Consider the following 21,090-nt stretch of genomic DNA (forward strand, 5'->3'; position numbering starts at 1 on the left):
CAGCACCCTTGCAGGAAGAACAATTGCTAGGTCCATTAGGTTCTCATCTACTGATTCCCACTGTGATTTTATAGAAATACTCAGATTTGTGGCATAAAATCTGAGCTCAACTAATAGATTTGCTACCTGGGGATACCATTCTATGATACATGGCAGAAGGAAGTTTTACAAGGAAATAATGGAGACCCAAAGAAAATGACTGTGTAGGCATAGACCTATCAGCGTGTAATTGAGTGTACCTGATGTGGGATAGAACAGATTAGCTGCAGTGAGATATTATAGTCATTAGATTAAACATCTAATTCCAATGTCTGTTGTTTGGAAAATATCCAACAAATTTTAGCAGTACCACAATACAAATTATGCTGGTTAAGGATATCCACTAGCTAAGTATATCACCCAGCCAAAATTTTGCATACAGGCTTCATCCAAGATTTAGGGAAAGAACTTATAGTGAAAACATAGTATTTCTTATAAACCAAGCATTCAACAAGAGTTGGTTATTTTTCTTTTAACTGTGCACACCCCACTTACTAGAGGAGGTTGGAAACATAAATCCTGTGAAGCATTAATACCTAAAATACTTGGTAGTTATTTAAATTATGACCTGTTTTAGCAACATCCATGAACTACTGTGAAACAGTGAGAAGAAGCACCAACACAACCAGACATAAAACAGCCTGACTCTTGAGTAGAGCCAGATATACAACAGTTTTGCTCTGAGCTGCATGGCCAAAACTCCAGAGCAGTGTCAGTGCCTGCACAGGGAGTTGCTGTGCTTCACAGCGGTTTCACTAAGCCCAGAGTCTGCCACAGCAGCCGCTTTAGAGGTGACCTTTAGACTGGCATAAAAAAGCATTACAAGAACAAGAATATTACAGTGGGTCTAACAGTGGGTGCGCAGGAAATCCTGGCTGCTAGACAAGGGTGAGAAGAAACAACACACACAGCATCTGCTTTAGGGACGTACAAACATCAGACTCGTTTAAAAGTGTGCAATAAAGCAGCAAACAAAATGCAGTGGCCACTCGGTGTTTTGTAAGCACCTCGGGTGATGACAGCAATGGAGGTTACGTCTTCATTAGTGTTGCTGCTTGTTTTTTGTTATTAGTGGGACCCTAACCCTTATGTGAGTGATTCAAGAGCTCAGACTCACTATCACAAGGTTGGTGTTTCATGAATCTTACAGGGCTAAGGAGATTATTTTATTACATAAAAAAGCACTAGTAAACATTAGATTTATTCAAGAATGTAATGGCAAATTTCCTATCACTCATTCAACCTTACTGCACACAATACTTCATGAAAGATAAGGGCATTTTGGTAGTTATAGCAGAAAAAATTTTAAGAGGGATTTGTAACAGGAGAACAATATAGCCTTGTAAAAGGACGTTGCTCTTCCTGTGCATAAAAGGTGACATAATAAAGCAGAACTATGCTTGCTTTTAGCTGTTCCAGTGACAGGCATGAGCTGTGAGAGTCTCTGTAATGAGAACATAGAGTCTGGGTACAGATAACAGTGTCCTGAAGACAGGAGGGTTATTTAATACAATAGAGAAAAGCAGCCAGTGAAGATTCAAAGATTGAAGCTCAAGGCCAAGCAAGAGGCAAGGAGAAGATGCTCCAGTAAATGGGAGTCCTGGAAACAACAGATGAGTTTTATCTGTGATGATGCATAAGAAAGCCTCTTTGAGACAGAAATATATCACAATTGTTCTGCTGGTTTTAAGGGAAGGAACTGGAGGAAAGGCAAAGTTTAAGGCAAGGAATGAGAGAAGCTAGGTAAGATTTCTAGGGTAAATTGAATGGTATATAAACACAGGAAGCAAGAAATCCTGTATCCATAAAGAAAAGGAAGAGATAGCAATAGAGGAAGGAAAGATGAAGTGAGAAGAGCAGATGGGCACATCTTACTATATCATACTGGCATAAGATCAGCAGAAATCCGCACACAGAAAAAAAAAAAAAAAAGACCAGAGGGAAAGGATTGACTCAGAATCTGTAAAGATGGGTCTGCACATATGGAATTTAATTACACTAGGAGGAAAAAAAAAAGGAGAGAATAAATCCAGGGTGTTCATGGTGGAAGAAATTGCCTAGATCATCAGACTTCCATCAGAATGGTTTTGCAAGAGAAAGGAAATTGGTGGGAGTGGATCAGGACTGGAAAGTTGGCAAGAATAGACCTTGCAGGGAGAGGCAGAGCAAAAGGTTTTGGAAGAAGAGCAAAATACAGGAACCATTTCTGTAGAAGTAATAAACACCAAATTCATGGAAAGGCTGGGTGAAAGCATGGGAGACCTGGCAAAGTGATAGTTAAAGCTGGGAACTAAGCAACAGAGAATGAGTAATGCTTCACAGAGAACAAATCAAAAGAACCTTGGTGAATGAAAAAACAGAAAAACAGACACAGCTTGAATGAGTATGCAGGAGCAGTAAGTTACCAACATGAGACAAAGTCAAAAAAAGGATTATAGAAGATTCACGTGAATCATAAGGGAGTTCAGAGGCATCAGCTCAATGAAAGCATGAGAGGAAAGAGCAACATGGTGCAGAAAAAACAGCAAAGAGGCTGGTCAAAATGGAAGAGGAAAGCAGTACAGTGAAAGAATAAAGTCAATAGTTCTCATGATGGTCTAATTTAGGGAAGGACAAGAAAACTTCAGCACTTTTGTCAGGTTATTAACCTCACAACAAGACAGAATCATGGATTAAAATGCTGTTCCTAATACAATAAGAGAAAGAAAGGAAGAGAGTGTCAATATCAGCACAAAAGGCAGGGCTATCATCAGGGATTAATTTGGTAGGTAGGGTAGAGACTATTTTCCAGCCCTAGGCCACACATAAAATTACCCATATGAACCATGTCAGAAGGTATCTACATCAGAACTGTGGATTTGCTAGGTTTCATCTTAACAACTCAAATTAAATATTATTTTATCTGCAGAAGGGAGATGAGAAGGGAAAGAAGTATTAGACTGCAGTCCAGGGCAAAAAAAAAAAAAAAAAAAAAAAAAAATCCCAAGAGGCTAAAGAGAATCCACGATGTTCTCAGAAGTGTGACTCATGGGAGAGGACTTGGATGCTACCAAGCACAGATTACAGCTGCAGCCTACGCCTGGTCTCATTCTGCTTCTCTTTTGAAATTCAAAAGGTTTGACAGTCGTACACTCCTGCTGCCTGCAAGGGCTTCAGCAGGTACATCTCGGGTAGCCGAGCTGTTGTTGGAGTTACTCTCTAATTTGAAGGACCTTTTTTTATAAGATGAATATGAAGGAAGTTACCCATGTTCTGGTTTTGATATGAAATTGCTTTGTGCCAAATCCAAAACACAGATATACTTTACTTCACAGAATATAACTCTGCAACCAGAAATATTTAAGTACAACATTGTACAATGGCTAATAAGCTCCTCATTTTGAAAGCCAAGCCAAGCCATCATTTTGCCATCTAGATAAAGTTCTGAAGAGACCTATAGAAACTAAGTTCTTTTTCACTCGCAATGAAGCCAAAAGACCTTGGTATCTGATGCATCAACTTCTTTAGCTCCCATTTTTCCTTCAACTGACACCTCCCCATGAACAAAACCAAAACAAAACACCAACACAAAACCCCACCACCCACTAATTGCTGCTGCCAGAAAGAACCTAACATCCTTCTGAGGTTTAGCAGCTATGAGGATTTCTCTTCAGTCTCTCCTTTTAATTCCCTCCCTCTGGAGGGGTGATCACACCCTCCTCACACCCCAGCTGCAGTTGCTGCAGTTACACACCCACCACCACACGGCAGAAGGATCTCAGTCACTCCCTGCTGGCTCCTAACTCATGGTTGATTAAAAGAAGCTTATGTTGAACACACAATGAATATTAGACCAATGGCGTGGTTAAATTCCTTTCATCAGATTTTTTAAAAAGTCTTTTAATAAGCAAGTTGGTCATGGATGCCGATGCAGGTTGCAGATTTAAGGAGGTTGAAGGCTTGATTTATCCAAGAAGTGAAGCTAAAGCAGCAGTGCAAACATCCCTAGCAGTAGTCCTAGTGTGTTTTTCATCACTTGTGCTCTGTAGAGTTTAAGTTCCATAGATAATGTTAGGTTTTTCGTCTTATTCAACCTTGCTTTTTCTACTGAGATGAAAAATATTTCTATGTGGCACTAAATGAGAATGTAAAGTGAGCTAGAGGAACTTAAGTAATCGTGATGAAATGACACCCCATGGTAAGTGACACTTTGGGGTGAGGGTATTCATAGTTCTTCCTCATCCAAAAATCAGTGACAGTATTTATTAAGATAAAATAAGAGTAAAAACATTCCTAACCCTGCAAAGTGCTGTGGCTGTGATCCACTAACCATAAAAAGTAGTGGTTTTGTTGATTTCAGTAGGTTTTGAAATGAGCCTGTGTTTGATTTTGAGCAGGATGAAAATAAACACAATGTATTTAACAACACTGCAAGCAGGATACCAAAGTGCCAGCAATGTAGATTGTTTTACTGGTGACAATTTAGTATTTAGTGAATGATTCATACTCTTCATATATTGGAATATCTACGCTGAGAAGTTCTGTCAGAATAGATACAAAAATTGTTTAACTTTCAGCTCCCTGCTTTTATATGATTTCAGTGTGACTGTATTTCTAGGAAATGCTGAAGCATGATCATCTTGCCCTATGCACATGTTCCCAGCCTGGCTTCTGCTGGTATTCACTATGTTTGTCCCTAGGTTTCAGCAATCTTAGAAGAGCAGAGGCCAGATTTGACCACATTTAAGTCATACTATGACAAGACTTGGTTGGATGGCTTCACGTATCCATGGGGCTATACTGATTCTGTCAAAATTGTGGGTGGCTTTCATGTCACCAAGAATAGTTTTTTGTCAAGAAAACAAATAAAAAACATTAAGTATTGTATATTGATTAATATTAATTACTTTAAAAATTGATAGGTAACAAAATAAGCTGCTAAATGTAAGTCCATCTTTTGAGGAAGCTTGTGTAGAATTTAAATCTGGCTATTCACTTTCAAATAGGAGTACCATGATTTAGATTTAGCTGGGCAAAGTTCTTATTTTTCAGCCTCAAGCAAGCTTGTAAATTGTTATTTTTCCCCAAAGCTGAAACATATGAATGATAGATGGATTTATTTCTGTTATTAGGGTTAAACCAAAATCCAGTAATTTTTCTTGACGTTTTATTTTTCATTGGTAACTGTACTACTAGTAGTAATATTAGCCAGCGTAGCTTCAATTTTTGTTGCACATACCAATGATTTTTTGGTGTTCTATTAACACTACCAGTACTTTTTTGTGTATATTTTGTGTGTGTGGAGAGAGAGTGGTAATCACTGCTCTTGTTCAAGTTGTGTTGCATGTAAGTGCATTCTCATCATTCAGATATTTTCCCTCAATCTTTTTTCATTCTCTAGAGTGCTGCAAACTTCCTAGTCATGCAGCCAATATGTCTATGTTTTTACTTACCCTTTAGCCCTTCAATTCTGTCTCTAAATAATCCATCTCCCTTCTGTTGTACAAGTTCTCCTTTGCTGAGGTCAGAAAAGTTACCCTTTTTTATCACACCCTAACTGGAATTGTCTCCTCCTCTTTAAGGTACATAGAGATCAGCTCACCCTTTTGGGACCCTGGTAGTTTCATTCCTTTTGTTTGAAGCAGGCTCTTGAATCATTTTGAGAAGTGATGGGTTGATTTATGAGACTACACACATAATCTACTGCTACTGTTAATAGTAAAAACACCAAATTTTCCAGGTTTTGTTTCCATAAGGCTGTCCTGTCAGCTTAAGGAGCAGCCTCACTGACCAGCCAAATGTACAGCACCACCCTCACAGCACAGCTTTAGCAGCAGCACATCAGGTAGTTGCTTTTCTGTTCCTTTTACTCTCAGTGACATCTCTTCTTGACTCAAGTAGCTGCAGCTCTAAAATTATCTGAAAGCTGAAAGGTGCTAATCGAGCCTTTAGTTTATTCATTATTCAGCAGTGGATCCCTAGTTATTCATTTCTCATATTACCAGGAAAAAATGCTTCTGGTAACACTCTAGCCTACTATTAAGATGGCACATAAAGCTGGAATTTTATCGCTGATTCCTAACTATTCTAGTTAGCATTCTGTATTTCACACAGATGAGATATGCAGGAAAAAAGCTGATGACTCACCATTTTATTTCTTTTTGCTCACTAAAAATCTACTGTTGATACCGCTGTAAAAACAGCTCTGTGAAACAGGCACAGATCTGGGACACGAAATAATACATATGGTGGAGGTTACCCACAGCACGTGCAGCCTTCAGCAGAGGGGCTGGACACAAATTTCTCAGCAAGCCATGCTGGGTCAAAACAGTGCAAAAGCTACTGCAGCTGCAGGGATTCCAAATCCATGTTAAAGTCACAAAGCAGATTTACCAAGGGGAGAGGGTGGGAGGGAAATATCCCCAGTGCACAGCAGAACAATAATTCATCTTGAAAACTTCATTAAAACACTACAAGGACATCTCTGAGGGCACTCAGATGACTGGGGTTGGGTGGGGGGGGTCTGCATTTTCAGTGATCTCAGGTAGCACTGGTTAGGTATGACACCGTCTCTAGATTGATAACTACCAGGACAGTTATACCTAAAAGCATAGCTTTTGTTATGTTTTGGTTCATTTACAGAAAACCTCAAGATTTTAAATTGAGGTTTTGGAATCAGTATTTTGACTATGAAAAGATGAAAAGGGCTACTGCCCTACATCCCCCTCAGGATGCATCTGAGTAGTAAGAGAATAACTGATGATCTACCCAAAAACCTACAGGCATTCCAGAAAACAAGGCACGTAAAATTTCTTACTTAACTCCAGGAAAATGACTGATAAGGTGTCTCCCCACCTCTGCCAAAGGCACAAAGACAGGCAATAGCTACAAAGCTCACAGTTGGCTCAGCTTTCAGTCCAAACCCACCTTACAGCAATTCCAATTTGGTTTCCATCTCTTCCAGCTGGCAGTAATCCCATTAGGATGCAATGCCACTGACACAAACCTACTGGCAAGCTCCTCATCTCAAAGAATGTTTTTGTGCCAAAATAGCTCAGGAGGAATAAACCCCAGTTTATGTCACCTCTTTGCTAGCTGAAAGCTCAGTGCAATAGGGAAACCTCCACTAAACACTGTAAGTGGTTTTGCTCTGTTAGAGACTCAGGAGTGGCACTGAACAAGTCAGTACATTGTCATCATGATACTGCTTGCGTCTCCTTGGCTGTTCTGAGAACTCTTTTTTTCAGTTCATAAGAATGAGGTACAATTTTGGTTTGTATTTCAGATTCTCATGCCTACTGTTAACTAGTGCTCTGCACGAAAATAATTTTAACTGTCCCTTCCCATTTTTTGTGTTGACTGCAGGAGGGAGCTCATTGGTAAGGGTGACATTTCTAAAGGCTTTTGCAAAAGTTGAAAGGAAGAGCAAAGTCCTTGACCTATTGCACACCTGTATTATTTTCTGAAATCTTTTCATCTTGACCTCCTATTGCTTGTATTCTGTTGATCACCACTTGCCTCTGACCAATCCCAATAAAAGCTTAAGAAACTGTAGTGAAAAATAGTATTTTCTATGTATTTTGTAACTAGATAACTCTGTAAAAACATATCCTTTTAAATTACATCTTAGAAATTATGGAATCTATAATTGATGATTCTGATAATAAGATGCAGACCCCAAGTAAACAATGAGACTGATGTACTGTTAATGTACCTGCATTAACTATAAATCTTTGCAACGTAGATAAAGACAGAAATTCCATTTGCACTTCCTATCTCACAGCTGAGTAAGAACAGTGCTGCATAGATTGACAGCATTCCATCTGGTCTCCTTTAAAACAAACACTTTACTCTTTTCTTGAATTGGCTTGTTTATGTAAACTTTCAATGAGGTCTATGAATAATTCTTGACAGGTTAATAATGAAAACATAATGTATCCGAAATCCAAAGCTACACTTGTATAGATAAGCTTTGATGAGTTACAGACTCCTGTCATTGGAGGTATCCAACACCACAAATAAGATATTGAATGAAAATATCTAGAGACTGTAATTGTGCTGCTCACTGAGCAGTTCTCCTGTCACTTGGTAATTAACTCTACAATATTTAAAGTACTCTCAGTTCCAATCTCCCCTTCAAAGCACACTTTTACTATAATGGGCATCACCCATTCCTTCCAGATCAATTCTGCCTAAATGATTTCTAAATTCAAATATTCCAGTATTTTCTACTTGGGGTTCATTGTTTTCCAGTGTCAGAAGACACTAGAAAAGCAACATAAAGTAATCAAAAATACAGAGAAACTCCAACACTTCCAGTAGCTGAAGGAGAAGGGAAATTCTGTGATCCAGCCTTTATTGTAGGGCCAGGTTGGGCCTGCCTAAGTCACAGCATGAATTAGAACAGTTTCCAGGTATCATCCCAAGAGGCCACAATATCAGTGGCTGTACTTGGTTTCCTTGACTGCAGAAGTGGGAAAAGGGTTGATCTGCTGTGCCATGGATACAGCAAAGAGAGAGGTTTTTCTTGTCACAGACCAGGCTAATATCCTCTGTAAACATTTAATTTTAGTTTATAACCTGTGTGTGCTGGCACAGAATGGGACTGTAAGAGATCCAATAATTCAGTTCTTTGTCTATATGTGAGGTTATTACTGTTACTGCTTTATCAATGTTTTAACTTCTGTTATATAGGATTTGCACCATTCAGGACGGCAGGGTACAATCAGGCCTCTCTGGAAAAAGGGAGAATTGTAGCCTGCAGTGCTAAAAATCGCTGGTTCCTACCTCTTCCTGATGCTACCTGATGCTTTAATTTGTTTAGACCATTGTATATTTACTTGACCTGTGAGAGCAAATAATATTGTGCTGATTTAATACTGAACTGCACATCACCCTCCAGTCTTGCCACATTTAAAACAATTGTTGATCCCTTGAACCTAGTAGCCAAAAATTTGTTCCTGTAACTTAAAAAAAATACATAAAGTCTTCAGTATTCCATTGCTTTTTGTGAGCACACATGCTAAAAGCAAACTTGACACACCTGTGTAATCACGGCTATGAGGCAAAGTTCAGATTTGCTTTTGGAAACATTCACAGCATGAAACATAATCAGAGGACTTATTGCACATCTAGTCAGGGAACAGAAACAACATGATAGTAGAACAATTGTTCAAATTTGAAGTACGCTGACCTTAGATTTTTAAATACCTACATTAATGTCACTGAATTACAAATTAAGGTGAGTTTGTCTGTTCATGGACATAGATGGATTGAAAAAGAGATTAAAAACATGTCTCTGAAATGACTGATTAAGGTGAGGTTCTACCATTACTGAGCAATACAACATGGAAGCTCACTAGAGTCTTAGCAATGGTAAGAACATATGAATATCTTCCCATCACAAAATGGCTTATACTGTGGTACCCTGAACTCTGCCAAATTTAAAAGGTCAGGGACAGAAAGGCATCTTGAGAGAAAATTTTCCTGCCAAGGCCCTGTTGCAACAATCAACTTGCTGACAGTACAGAGAGATGCTCCAGTGCAATAGTGTTAATTCTGGAAAATTTTAGTTCACAATGGATTTGGTTAGCATCATATGCATTAATCTACTGAATTGAGTGCTTAAAATGACATAAAAATTATTTCCTGTAGTAGTGGTTTGAATCCTCTCCTGTAACATAAACACTAGAGAGGGGTAACAGCCAATATCCTGGACTTTCTTTCCTCATAAGACACCCAAACTAAAAAAAAAAAAAAAAAAAAAAAAAAAAAAAAAAAAAAAAAAAAACACCAAAAAAACTAATGCATATATATGTATAAATAGATATTATATATCCAAAAGAAATCATATTTTGTTAACACATTCCAATATTTGAGCTGGTAATATTCAGAGACAAAACTTTTTACTTGAAAGATCCAACCTAATGGCTCAAATTGTATTATCTTCAGAAAGATGTTCCCTTCGCTGGTAGGTAGCTTTCCTTGTGAATCACACACACATTTCTCTTTTAAAGGAAGGAATATAATAACCAGGTGCATGCCCCCTCTGAACAGCAAGCCCTCTCAGAGTTAAACGCCCAGCTGGGCTTTTGTTACTGTGCCATGACACTGAATTGTAATCAAATTCAGCTCCACTGTGTTGTTTCCTTCCACAAAATAACTGTGTCAACTGTACTTGTACATCAACACTTGCTATGCTGCCTAATTGTATTTGTGTTCATGCAGTTTGTGAAGATAAAGGTGTCTGGGCAAGGTTTGAAAATATAGAAAGCAGGCACAGAAAACCAGTAGAAAAACAGTGGGAATGTATGCCTGAATACTGCCTGGATCACCAGGAGAAACTGATAAAAGATTTGGATTCCTGGTGCTGTTCCAGTGAAGCCTGTCCAGTGCCATGACCATTGCTGAGATACTCGGAGGAGGAAACCAGTGCCAGCCCAGTCACTATCAGGGGAACAGGGCTGGTAGGTAGGGAATGGCAACTGCACTATCACTTACAAATATTTATGATGAACCATGAAAATATCTTCATAATTAGCTAGTAAATCTTGGTTAAACATTACCTTATAGACAGTAAGAGTGGGATTCATCTGTGCAGATTTAGCATCTGCATGTAGGTGGCTACTTCAGAGCTCCTCACTCAGTGCTTCCCTCAGAGGCAGTGGAGAGGAGCTGTCACTTCCAGAGGTCAGCTCAATCTCACACTAACTTGGTAGTCAGAAACTGCTCTGGGTAACTCCAATGGAGAAATCTCTTTTTCTTCCATTAGCTAAAAAGGAAGGCTTAACAACTGCTCCATAAGTGCATATCCATGTTATGGACATCTGAAAGTGATGAGAATAATTCCTTCCAACTGCCAAGTCCAGGCAATTGCTATTTAATAAATCCAATTTGGTTCCTATGAAATTACTATTTACTTTCTGGTCATTATTCTTGACATGTGTGAGCAAAACAAATACTTAGAATTTTTGGATTTGCCTCTTTAAGTTTTTATATAGGCCAAGATGCTGACTGGTAATCCAACAGGTTATTTCTGCAATGTAGAATCATGTGTGAGTGTTATCACATTTGTCTTTTTGATGTGATAGCTTAGGAATCCAGAGAAGAAACAACTCTCTGGTATAAAGGGCTTAAAGAGAAAACAAAAGGCAAATAGGCTTGGTTGGGTAAAACTGTGTTCCCTAATGATTCACTGCGTGTCCAATACTAAATAATAAAATGGGATTGTGAGGAGACTTGAGCTTCTGCTGAACCACAGAAAATGCTCTGACCTGAAGAAATAAAGAAAAAGAAAACAAAAAACATATAAAGCTCTTGTCTTCTGAATTTTTGCTATGTTTTGGTAGTTGTAGGTTTAAATGTATTTAATAGTAACCAATGTTTGAAGTCTGGATAGGATGGAAGAAATGACCCCATCACCCATCTGTTCCTTCCATCCAACTTCACGAGTGCCCTTCAGTGCTAAGGAAAAGCCACAGTTCAGAGAGGAGGATTTTCTCTGTAGCCTTCCTGGCAAGGGTTAGGTTCTGTCCTTGATTCCACTTGAAAGCTAAAACAACTTAAATTGCTAATATGTATCAACTCCTGATTCAATAACAGAATAAATCAAACTGAATTTAGCCCTTCTCTGTCATCTTGTCTATTCCACATACCTTAAATTGCCAGGGAACTTTGCGAAGAGAATCGATTTTGGTTGCTTTGGAGCAGTATAGTTGTTCCCATTTGGGATTATTCTTTCATCAATATGATAGTTGAAATTTGGACTTCCTAATCACCACCCTTGAATTCTGGAAAGTTTAATAAAAATGTGAACTTTGAATATAACATCCAAAATATAAGTCATATTATCCTCTCAAGTAAGTGAAGGGAATTTGTTGTAACTAGTAATGGATGTGGATTTAGTCTGGATACTTTGGGGGTCACAAAGAACAAAATTTAACCTTCTTTTTTAACAAAAATAGGAGAATTCTTCTCTCTAAGTATAAATATGATTTTATGCACATAAGTCAAGATTTTGATCTTTAAGGGATTTTGAATAAGTTTTCTCTTAGATAAAAAAAATAGCTGATTGCTTGTGTAGAAACTGTTACTGCTGAGGGTGGGTACTGTCAGCCTTAACATGGGAATAACACTCCCATTTTCTCAGTAAAAAGAACACGATTCAGATAACTGATAATTTATGAATTACAGTTTGTGATAGAAGTTGAGTTACTGAATTTGTCATTGAGCCGGTGACCTCATTGAAACCAACTACAAACGTTGTTACTAAAGGCAAGGGAGAACCTGATTATTGAAAACGTGTGTGCTGGGCTTGCTCCCACTGAAATAAGTCACAAAACTTCCAATGACTCCTGTGAAAGCAGGACCAAAACTTTAGCAGAAATACTCAGATTCAGCTCTCATTTTCAGTTACATAAATCTAAAGAATTTCTGAAATAAGTAGGATTACTGTGATTTAACCCAAAGGAATTGAAAGTATTTTTCTTTAAGTCACAGAGGGGGAGTGAGAAAAAAACACTGTTCACTTGTATTTCCTCACGCCTGTGTATCAACCAAGGTTCTATCTGCTGTCAAAATCCTTATCTGCTTAAGCTGGAGAGGAAGAGCTGACTTCACCATTTAAGGATTTGAGCTTTGATTACCTACTGAATTTTCTGTTATCCTTATCACCTTCCCCATCATTTAGCAGGTAAATTCCTTAAGAAAGGACAAATTTCCATTTCTATCTACACTCCTTAAAATTTAACATACCTTGTTCTATCAGTGTGTAATCAGAACTGAGACAACCAGAACACTTTCACTTCAGTCCTTCAGAGCTACCTGGCTGGTTATTTTTAGATTATCACCACTAAATTCAAAACCAAGGCCTGCAACTGAAACGTGAAACTGTTCTGGAGGCTTACAAAATTCAAGGTAGTACCTCCAGAAGACTTACTCAACCCTGCTCACCAGTGGCCTGTGGAATGACAAGCACATTATCTCAGGCAGACGTGTGGCATTCTTTATGGAGCACACGGAGTTTATTCCTCTCTGTGAGGTCCATTGTCAGAGTGAAATTTCCATGGCTTACATAGAATTAATCAGCTTTTTTCCCTTATAAGCATACCTATGTACACAGAGGGGGATTCTTCTCTGAAAATGCAATCAGTGCTTTGGTGATGAAAGATAGCATGAGTTTTTCTCCTAAATATGCCTTATAACTAAGAGGTTTTCTTTTGATTACACCTGTCACTGGCTTCTTGAAGACTAAATCTTCATCCTTCTATACACATAGGCCTCTCCTCTGATAATGTCCTTTATCCAAGGGCAGGGATCTGTGCTTTTTGCATGATAGCTTCCAAACAAATGATTTGATGGAGACAGCCAAGTTAATGGCAAAACACTCTCTGTTCTGCAGAGCTGTGTCTGTTCAGCTGTCAGATCTGTGCCTGTTGAAGAAAAGTGAGGATTTCTGCCCATAATAGCACTTAAGGCATCAGCTCGGACTTTGAACATCTATATCCATAAAGTCAGAAAAGATTTCTCCTAAGTCCAGAATACACACTCATTTTTTGCCCCTTTGTGATCCACAAGTAGGTGTTCACAGCACCTGACCTGCTGTTTTAACCTTTATAGACAAAATATTGATGGCCACCCGAAGGGTGTGACCCACAATGGCGCGAAATACTGAGCCCAAATAAAAATCAAATTATGGATGTGAGGCTATCAAAAAATTGATATAAACAAATATAAAGAAATGCTGGAGGGAAAACTAGTGATTTTTTTCTCAAATCTTCCCAGGAAAATGTTGAGATAGGTCAGTATCTTGCAGAATAAATACTGCAAGAACACACATTACACAGCTTCTACAGTGAAACAGCCAAAAGCAGATCAGATCAGTTCTATGAGCAGAAATTAAACTGACATCTATTTGTCTGCAGCTCTCTCAGCTAACATTGAAGGCTTGGGGGGTTTGTGTATGAAGCACTCACCCAAAATGCAAATGCAAAGATACCAAAAAACTTGTGGTTCACAAGTGCAGATAGGAGCCGTCCACAGGTGCAGATTAATATAAACCCTCCTCATTCCTTCACATGCACGGGCACACACGGGGAGGGAACACATCCAGGCTCTGCAGAGCCACACATCCTTCCAATGAGCAGATGAGACTGTTACCAGGAGGATTTATTACAGAAATTTGGCAGCAGGAGTCTTTTCTGCTAGAATGTTATCCAGGCTGCATTTCCCTGGGAGGAGGTGCTACATAGTGTGGAGGTTCTTCTCCCAACAGGCAGAATCTAATGGATTATCTTTCTGAATCATTAAGGGAACGCAATGGATCCTGTTAAGGCTCAGGTATTGGCTATTAATGGGTTACAATACAGGCTAGGAAAGGGAGACCACTTAATTTTTAGAAGAAGGGCCCAAGCTGAAGCAGCAGCTAATAGAAGGCCAGTATCCCTTGAGAAGGTCATTTTCACTGTATCAGCAGCCTGCCTCCCCTTTACTATTTTTTGTCTACACACAGCGAAATGTTCCTATCTCATGGTGACACTCGTATTTTTATCCAGCAGAAGCATAGCTTATTGTTTCAAAATGACATCTTTTCCTTCTTGTTTTAGAAGTGCCTTTTTATTTTGTTTAAATGTTCATCACTGAACTGATTTAAGAGAGAAGGAAATGCGGAATATTGCACTCACCTCTCCAGCACCAGGCAGGCAGCCTCCACCTCCTCAATCCATCAGTACAAACGCTCGCATCCACTGACGCCTCTCCTCTGCTTTGGCCCTTTTTCACATCAGCATCTGTGATTTGCCGAGCAGACCACACCACGACTGCAGGGACTAGCCCCGCAGCCCCAGCAGGAGCAGGAACCTGCCCTTTCCCATCTTCTCCCTAGAGAACACAACCGTAAAAGCCCGTGCTGTTCTAAAGGCGGCAGTGGGAGCACTTGTCCGGCGGCCCCCCGCGGGAGACAGGGAGGTGCTCCGCGCTCTCGCCGGGGAGCCGGGCAGGGGGAGCGCGGGGCTGGCGCTGGAGGAGGAGCCGGAGCCGCCAGCCCGTTTCCACGCCAACGGCGGGGGTACCGCGGGCGGGGCGGCGGCGCGGCCGGCGGGCGGCTCCGCTCCGCTCCGCTCCGGCTCCGGCTCCGCTCCGGCTCCCGCCCGGGGGGCGGCCGGGCCCGCAGCCTCCGCAGCCCCCGCCCCGCCGCGGCGCTGGAGGAGCTGGGTGTTGGCGAGGGGTTTGTGCCTCTTTCCCGGCTCGTACGCTCCGTTGCACTGGCGCGTTACATAATGTGCGGGTACAGACGTGCCGCGGGCTCTGCCTCTGCACAACTGCATCCGCACCCGGGGCCGCTCCGCGGGTCCATGTTCGCTGCAGCACAGCAGTGCCCGGCTCTGGCAGCGCCAGGACTTCCAGGGCTCATTTCACAATGCCTGTTTTAGGGAGAACCAGGCACATACGTGTTGGAAGGATACGGTCAAGGGTAAAGGGAGAAAAAACAGTTTCTTTAGTTACGCGGGATTTATCTCCTGTTTGCTTTTCACTTCTGCCATCACTCAGTTGCTCTCAGTACTGGGCATATATTTTTTTTTATTATTTTCCCCTTCTGTCTTTTGCATTTGTGTATGTGTAATTTGCTACGGTTTTTTTTAAATTAACGATGAGTATCATTTTCTTTTTATCTCATTAATGGATTTACCCAATTTATATTTTACATTTTTCCTAGTGTCTTTTTCCTTTTGGCTACAATACTAGTTGCATTGTTGAATCTGCAGCCCTGATCAAGTGGCTGATTTCTCCCTACACTGCTAATTTTATAAGCTTGATTTGTTACTGATACACTTCTGCTGGAGATCGCAACAGAGGCTCACAGACACAGACGGGATGCAGGCATTTTTTCCCACAATAAGGCTAACATAAAGCATCTGATTCCTGTAAATGATATCACTTCCAGTACTGATATTATCAGCAGAGCTGTAGCATTGGCAAATCATAATAATGAAATAATTTCATGTAAGAATCAGTATACCATGTAGACAAAATTTTCCTATAATAAGAAATCTTAGATGTTGTTCATATTGGAAGAGTTTGCCAGTCCATCTAGACTGGTAAATTCATTGTAGTAAAATTTGTTAGAAAAGAAAAGTCATATACATAACTTGCATTGTTCTCCCAGCAAAACAATAGTTTTCAAATCTTAATTTTGACCTGCTTTAATAAAAAATATTGCTACAGTCTTATTTTGAAATTTTAGCTTTTAATATACATGCACGAACATCTCAGTGCATTTATAAGGTCAGATAATGGTCAATTTAAAACTTTTAAGGGTTTTTGTTTTAAGTGCATAAATCCCTGATGTAGTTATGTTGGCAAGGGAATAGAATTTAAAAAATGTATCTGCAGTAACTGAGTAGTCTAGATAATAGGATAAAAGAACAATAACAAGGTGTACAGGTTTAATCTGCAATTCCATAAAGAACAAGTAGTTACTATAGAAACTGTCACATTACATGTATCTTTAGTATAGTACTTGATATGTGAGAAAAGGCATCTTCCACACACTAACCAAGTGTGGCAGAAATAAAGCACCAACCACCATCATCCTGGCCAGGCCGATCATCGTTTGCATGCTGTCTACAGAGAGAGCAACTTTAGGCATTTTCCACTGCTATAAGAAAACACCTGCTTTCCTCCAGCTTTGAGGAAGGCATCAGAGCACAGATAAAATGTTGGCAGTGAAGGAATTACAAACATTCAGTACCTGAGTACTGGGACAGGTCTAAGAAGTTTAGGGGCTATTATTTCAACATCATCATGTGGGAGCTTGCTGTTGATTAATGGCAGAGTTAAAAACCAACTTGCCTGAAAAATGCCTCATCAGATATGTCTAAGTTTTCTTCAGTCTTACCTTGTCCTGCATCCAGAAATTCTCAATTAGGGCCTTGCAGCATGTATTGATTGCATTACATGTAGCTAAGCTCCCACAGGAATTTAAAGAGAAATAAGTCTCCAAATAGCCTGGACAGGTGATTAAATGCCAAAGTCACACAGCACAGAAATCCAGATCCTTAGCCCAGAACTCTGAATGTTGTGCTTTGTAAACAGATAGACTGAATACACAGAAATAACTATAGAGAGTGAATAGTTTATGTGGAAATATGAAGAGTAATTTTAGGGACCTGTGGCAATCTGACTGGATTTCTATTTCCTCTTCTATTTCAGGTAGGTCACCGTTTTTCCCCCACCAGAGCAGGCTTGGGTTTGAAGGGAGCAGGATTAGACTGCTGAGGTGCAGCATCCCAGACACAACCTCCTGGGCCCGTTGGCTGCACGAGTTTCACTCAACTTGCCAGTGCTATTCATTAACCAAAAGCCAAAGCCTTGCCTGTTTACTGCTGCTTTCTGCTGGATCAATCAAAATAGATGCATTCGTACATATTTATTTTGAAGACAATAGTGCTAAAACAAAAATGTGCTCTTAAGTGGAAAATCCCATAGGGATTTTTCTAATCAATTACCCTTTATTATACCATGACAACATGAAAATATTTATGTGCACACATGCAATGTTCTTGGTGAATGTACATCTCCAAATGATAGAGGGTAGATTGAGAGGCCACATCTGGTCTGCAATAAAAATATAATAAAAGACATTTTGTGTTTCATTCAATCTTCTACCAAACACTCTCTTTTTAACAAGCAATTGTAGATCTGGGTTAGATATTTATAGACAGGTCTGTGATTCTCTCAGCATGAAGAACTGAACAGAACATTTAAAGGAGAATAAAAAGGCTGTATTTTTATTTTTAACCATTTTTCTCACGTGGAAGGATTTAAAATAGCATCATGTACAGATGATTGGGATCTGATATTTCTATCTATCTGATATATTGTTGCTTTGTATCAGTGACTGTGAGATGGTGGGGAGAAAATCATGAATGCACCTTCTATCAGGTGGTATCAGCCTGACCTCATTTGGCTTCATCACTTAAGATGAAAATACACTTTCTACCAGGATTTCACCCTTTTATCTTCTTTCACCCTTCAGGTAACTGAGGATTTTGCTTAATCTCAGCAGTTTACTCTTCCTATGAGAGCAAATCATGAGAGACATTTGAGAATGTGAACCCAGACAATGCATTGCATCTAATATCACAATCAACTAAAGAAGAACTTCTTTAAAAAGGAAAAAAACAAACCCTACAAATATTGAGTGCTTTACATCCCCCCCCCTTCACAAGTTTCTATTATGTACCTACTGTGTTTTCAGCTCATTGTTTCAGTTGCTGCATCAGCAGTTGCTACTGAAGCCAAGTTGAGAAAAACAAACATTAAATCCAGCAGCTGGAGGAGAGCTGCTCTCCAAGAGCCCTGGAAGATACCTTGGCTTTCCTGTGCAAAAAACTTTCCACAGCTGTTCTTGCTTATTCTAAGCTTTGGGATGAGTCCACGCAGTCCTATGCCCTCAGAGCCTCCATGGGAAGAAAGCTACAGTGATACTGTGAAATAAGATAAAGGAACATAGTTCTTTGTAAAGAGCCCATCCTTCAAGACCACATTCTAATGTTATTTATTTAGGGAAAAAAAAGGTGAATTAAAGTATTCTTTGCTCATTTTTCACTATTAAAGGCAAAGGAATGGGGAAAAAAACCTAAACAAAACTCCTCAAATGTTAACCCAAATTGGGGATCACTTAGTAAAGTATACAACAAAGGATCTGTGAAGGTTGAACAGAAAAAATCACTTGAGATCAAAATACAGAGATCTTTGGGAATTACACACTGGAGATGCAATTAAACGGTGTCAGGAATTTTTTGAAGCCAAGGCTTTTAAAACAAATTGTACCAGCTTCAGATCTTCTATTAAAAGTGGTCTGAGCAAGGTTGTTGGTTATTCTTAGGGTCCCCTCTTCCCTCCTGCAAGCATCCTGGTTGGGGGTTATCCACGTCATAAGAATAATTAAATATTCACTGAAGAGTGGCTTGAAAGAAGGTCTCCTCCACCTGAGGACATGGGTAGGCATTTAGTGGGGTTTTAAAGCTTTTTGCAATAACAAACAAACAAACAAAAAGAAATGTATTGGTTTCAAATATATTTAGTTTTGCCACTTATGTTCTTATCAGCTGAAGAAGTATCAAATTGGGCCCTCAGAAGGTTTATATATATTTTAGTAGATGCTCAGAAAAAATTATAATTGGACTTCACATTTTCTTGTATCCTTTAAGCATGTAGTTCTTCATGTAAGAACTACAAGATATAACTACAATTTCATTAGGCACTGTTATTTATCTGTTCTGTAACCTTCTTGTGTCTGATTAACAGAAATTACTTGGTTGTGAAAAAAAAAGACGACAATTTTTTTTAAGGACACAAAGGTAATTCTGGGAAGCTGTGGAAGTAGAGCTGGGAACACCCATGTACCTTTACTATGGGGACTTCAAATGCCAGTCCAGTTCTTAAAAAATTTGGAATATTGCACTCAGAATTGAATTTAGACAATTGTCCACTTATTCAACATCAGGCACACAGGTGGTTTTCCATCTACATAAACTCTAAGAGTCTCCCATCTACCTACCAACCCACCTATAAAGTACAAAGCAGACGTACAAAGTGTGTTCTCTGTTTCTGTTTAAGAGTGTTTTGAATCCTATGTATATAATGTTCTTATAGATAAGCACGTAAGTACTACTGCTGAAGTGCCTGTGCTTAATCTGGCGTGTTTACAGAAGCTAGACCTAATATTTTAGTCCAGGTTAAGTAACAGCTTCATTTTTCTGTTGTTCCCAACATTTACTGGGTAGGTACTTCAAAAAACAAATCATCCTCAAAGCAGCCCACACCTTGGGCAGGCTTGTATTCAATTGGGATTTTTGAATTTTTCACTGCTTGAAATAAAGTATAGGCTAAAAGACACTGGAAAGCACTACTGCAGAGCCTCAATCAGAACAGACTGCAATTTTCATTGGGTAGCAGAAAGCAGTTTTCCTTAAGAACATGGCTTCCCATGGAAAACATGGGATCTGCAAAGTAGCAGGTCTGAGTGGAGAGGGGAGGCTCAATCTGCTTTTCTACCCAGCTCCACTCACGTTGTGCAGCCATCTGGGCCTGTGGCTCCAATCAAGATGTATTTCTTCTGCTCTCATTTCAAACAAAATTGCCAAGCCAGAGCATCTGAAGCAGAAAAGGATTTTACCCACCTGTAGTACTGTATTCTTCTTTTCAGGAGGTTTTATCAGTTCTCACCAGTCAATTGTGTTCATCTTGGCACCAGTGGAAGCAGTGCGAACTGTAGGATAAAATTGCCTTTATTGCAGCTTTGCCAGCAGGCCTGACTAGCAAAGAGAAGCAGTGGATTTGTCACCACTACCATTTCTCCAGTTCCTTCTTCTGTGAATTTTCTATCAGGTCATTTTTAAAATAACATAACATAACATAACATAACATAACATAACATAACATAACATAACATAACATACATAACATAACGAACATAACAATCTCTCACCCTTCTAACAATGGAGAAAATGTAAAAAAGAAGTGCTTACCCAATGAGACTGAATTCATGATCCCATTGTCTTCTACCACTATTTGCAGTTTTTCAGTCTGTTCAGTTTTCAGTCTGTGCAATGATTCATATCTTCAAAGCAAGTTTAGATAAATTTTCAGGACAAAATTCTTCAGAATCTGACACATAATTCTAGATATTTGGTTGCTTTAAGCCTCTCATTTTTAATGTTTGACAGCAGCATAATCAAATCTCTACAGGAATTGTTCTCATTCCTATACCCCTGTTTCTGATGGCTTGCCATTTAGTTATACTATGAAAGTTCAGAGAACACTTTCACCATCTTAATCACTATTTCTCCTAAGGAACAAAACTGAAAAAAATGTTCTCTAATGCCTGAGCATGTGTGGGCTTAATTCACTGGTTACAGAAGATGAACCTTAAATGTAACCAAGATGTTCTAATGGTCATTTGGCTGTGTAATGCCACTTTGTGATGCATTCCAGTTACACAGGTGTAACTTCCAGGTATAGAAATTTAAGATGGTTGAGAAAACTGTTTCTTGAACTTCATTCATGTTG

General features: G+C 39.4%; 2 protein-coding genes across 4 annotated transcripts in view; one reads left to right on the top strand and one right to left on the bottom strand.

Annotated features, from left to right (window-relative positions):
- The window catches only part of RSPH14 (radial spoke head 14 homolog), a gene marked incomplete at both ends in the record, with an annotated part of 71,795 nt that overhangs the window by 40,629 nt on the left and 10,076 nt on the right, over nt 1–21,090 (top strand). The gene's annotated exons all lie outside the window — the stretch shown is intronic.
- Nucleotides 1–21,090, bottom strand: part of GNAZ (G protein subunit alpha z) — a 60,485-nt gene that overhangs the window by 35,233 nt on the left and 4,162 nt on the right. Inside the window, exons 2-4 of one of the 3 annotated variants that reach the window (XM_083873998.1) lie at nt 20,550–20,641; nt 20,202–20,290; nt 14,700–14,895 (exon numbers count right to left, since the gene is read on the bottom strand). The gene's annotated coding sequence lies outside the window, so the exon portion shown is untranslated. Of the gene's footprint in view, nt 1–14,699; nt 15,100–20,201; nt 20,291–20,549; nt 20,642–21,090 lie in introns of those variants that run through there. The other 2 variants (XM_083873999.1, XM_083874000.1) reach the window with 2 other exon arrangements.

This window comes from Zosterops lateralis (genome assembly GCF_965231275.1).
Source record: "Zosterops lateralis genome assembly, chromosome: 17".
In the NCBI taxonomy this organism is placed as follows: domain Eukaryota; kingdom Metazoa; phylum Chordata; class Aves; order Passeriformes; family Zosteropidae; genus Zosterops; species Zosterops lateralis.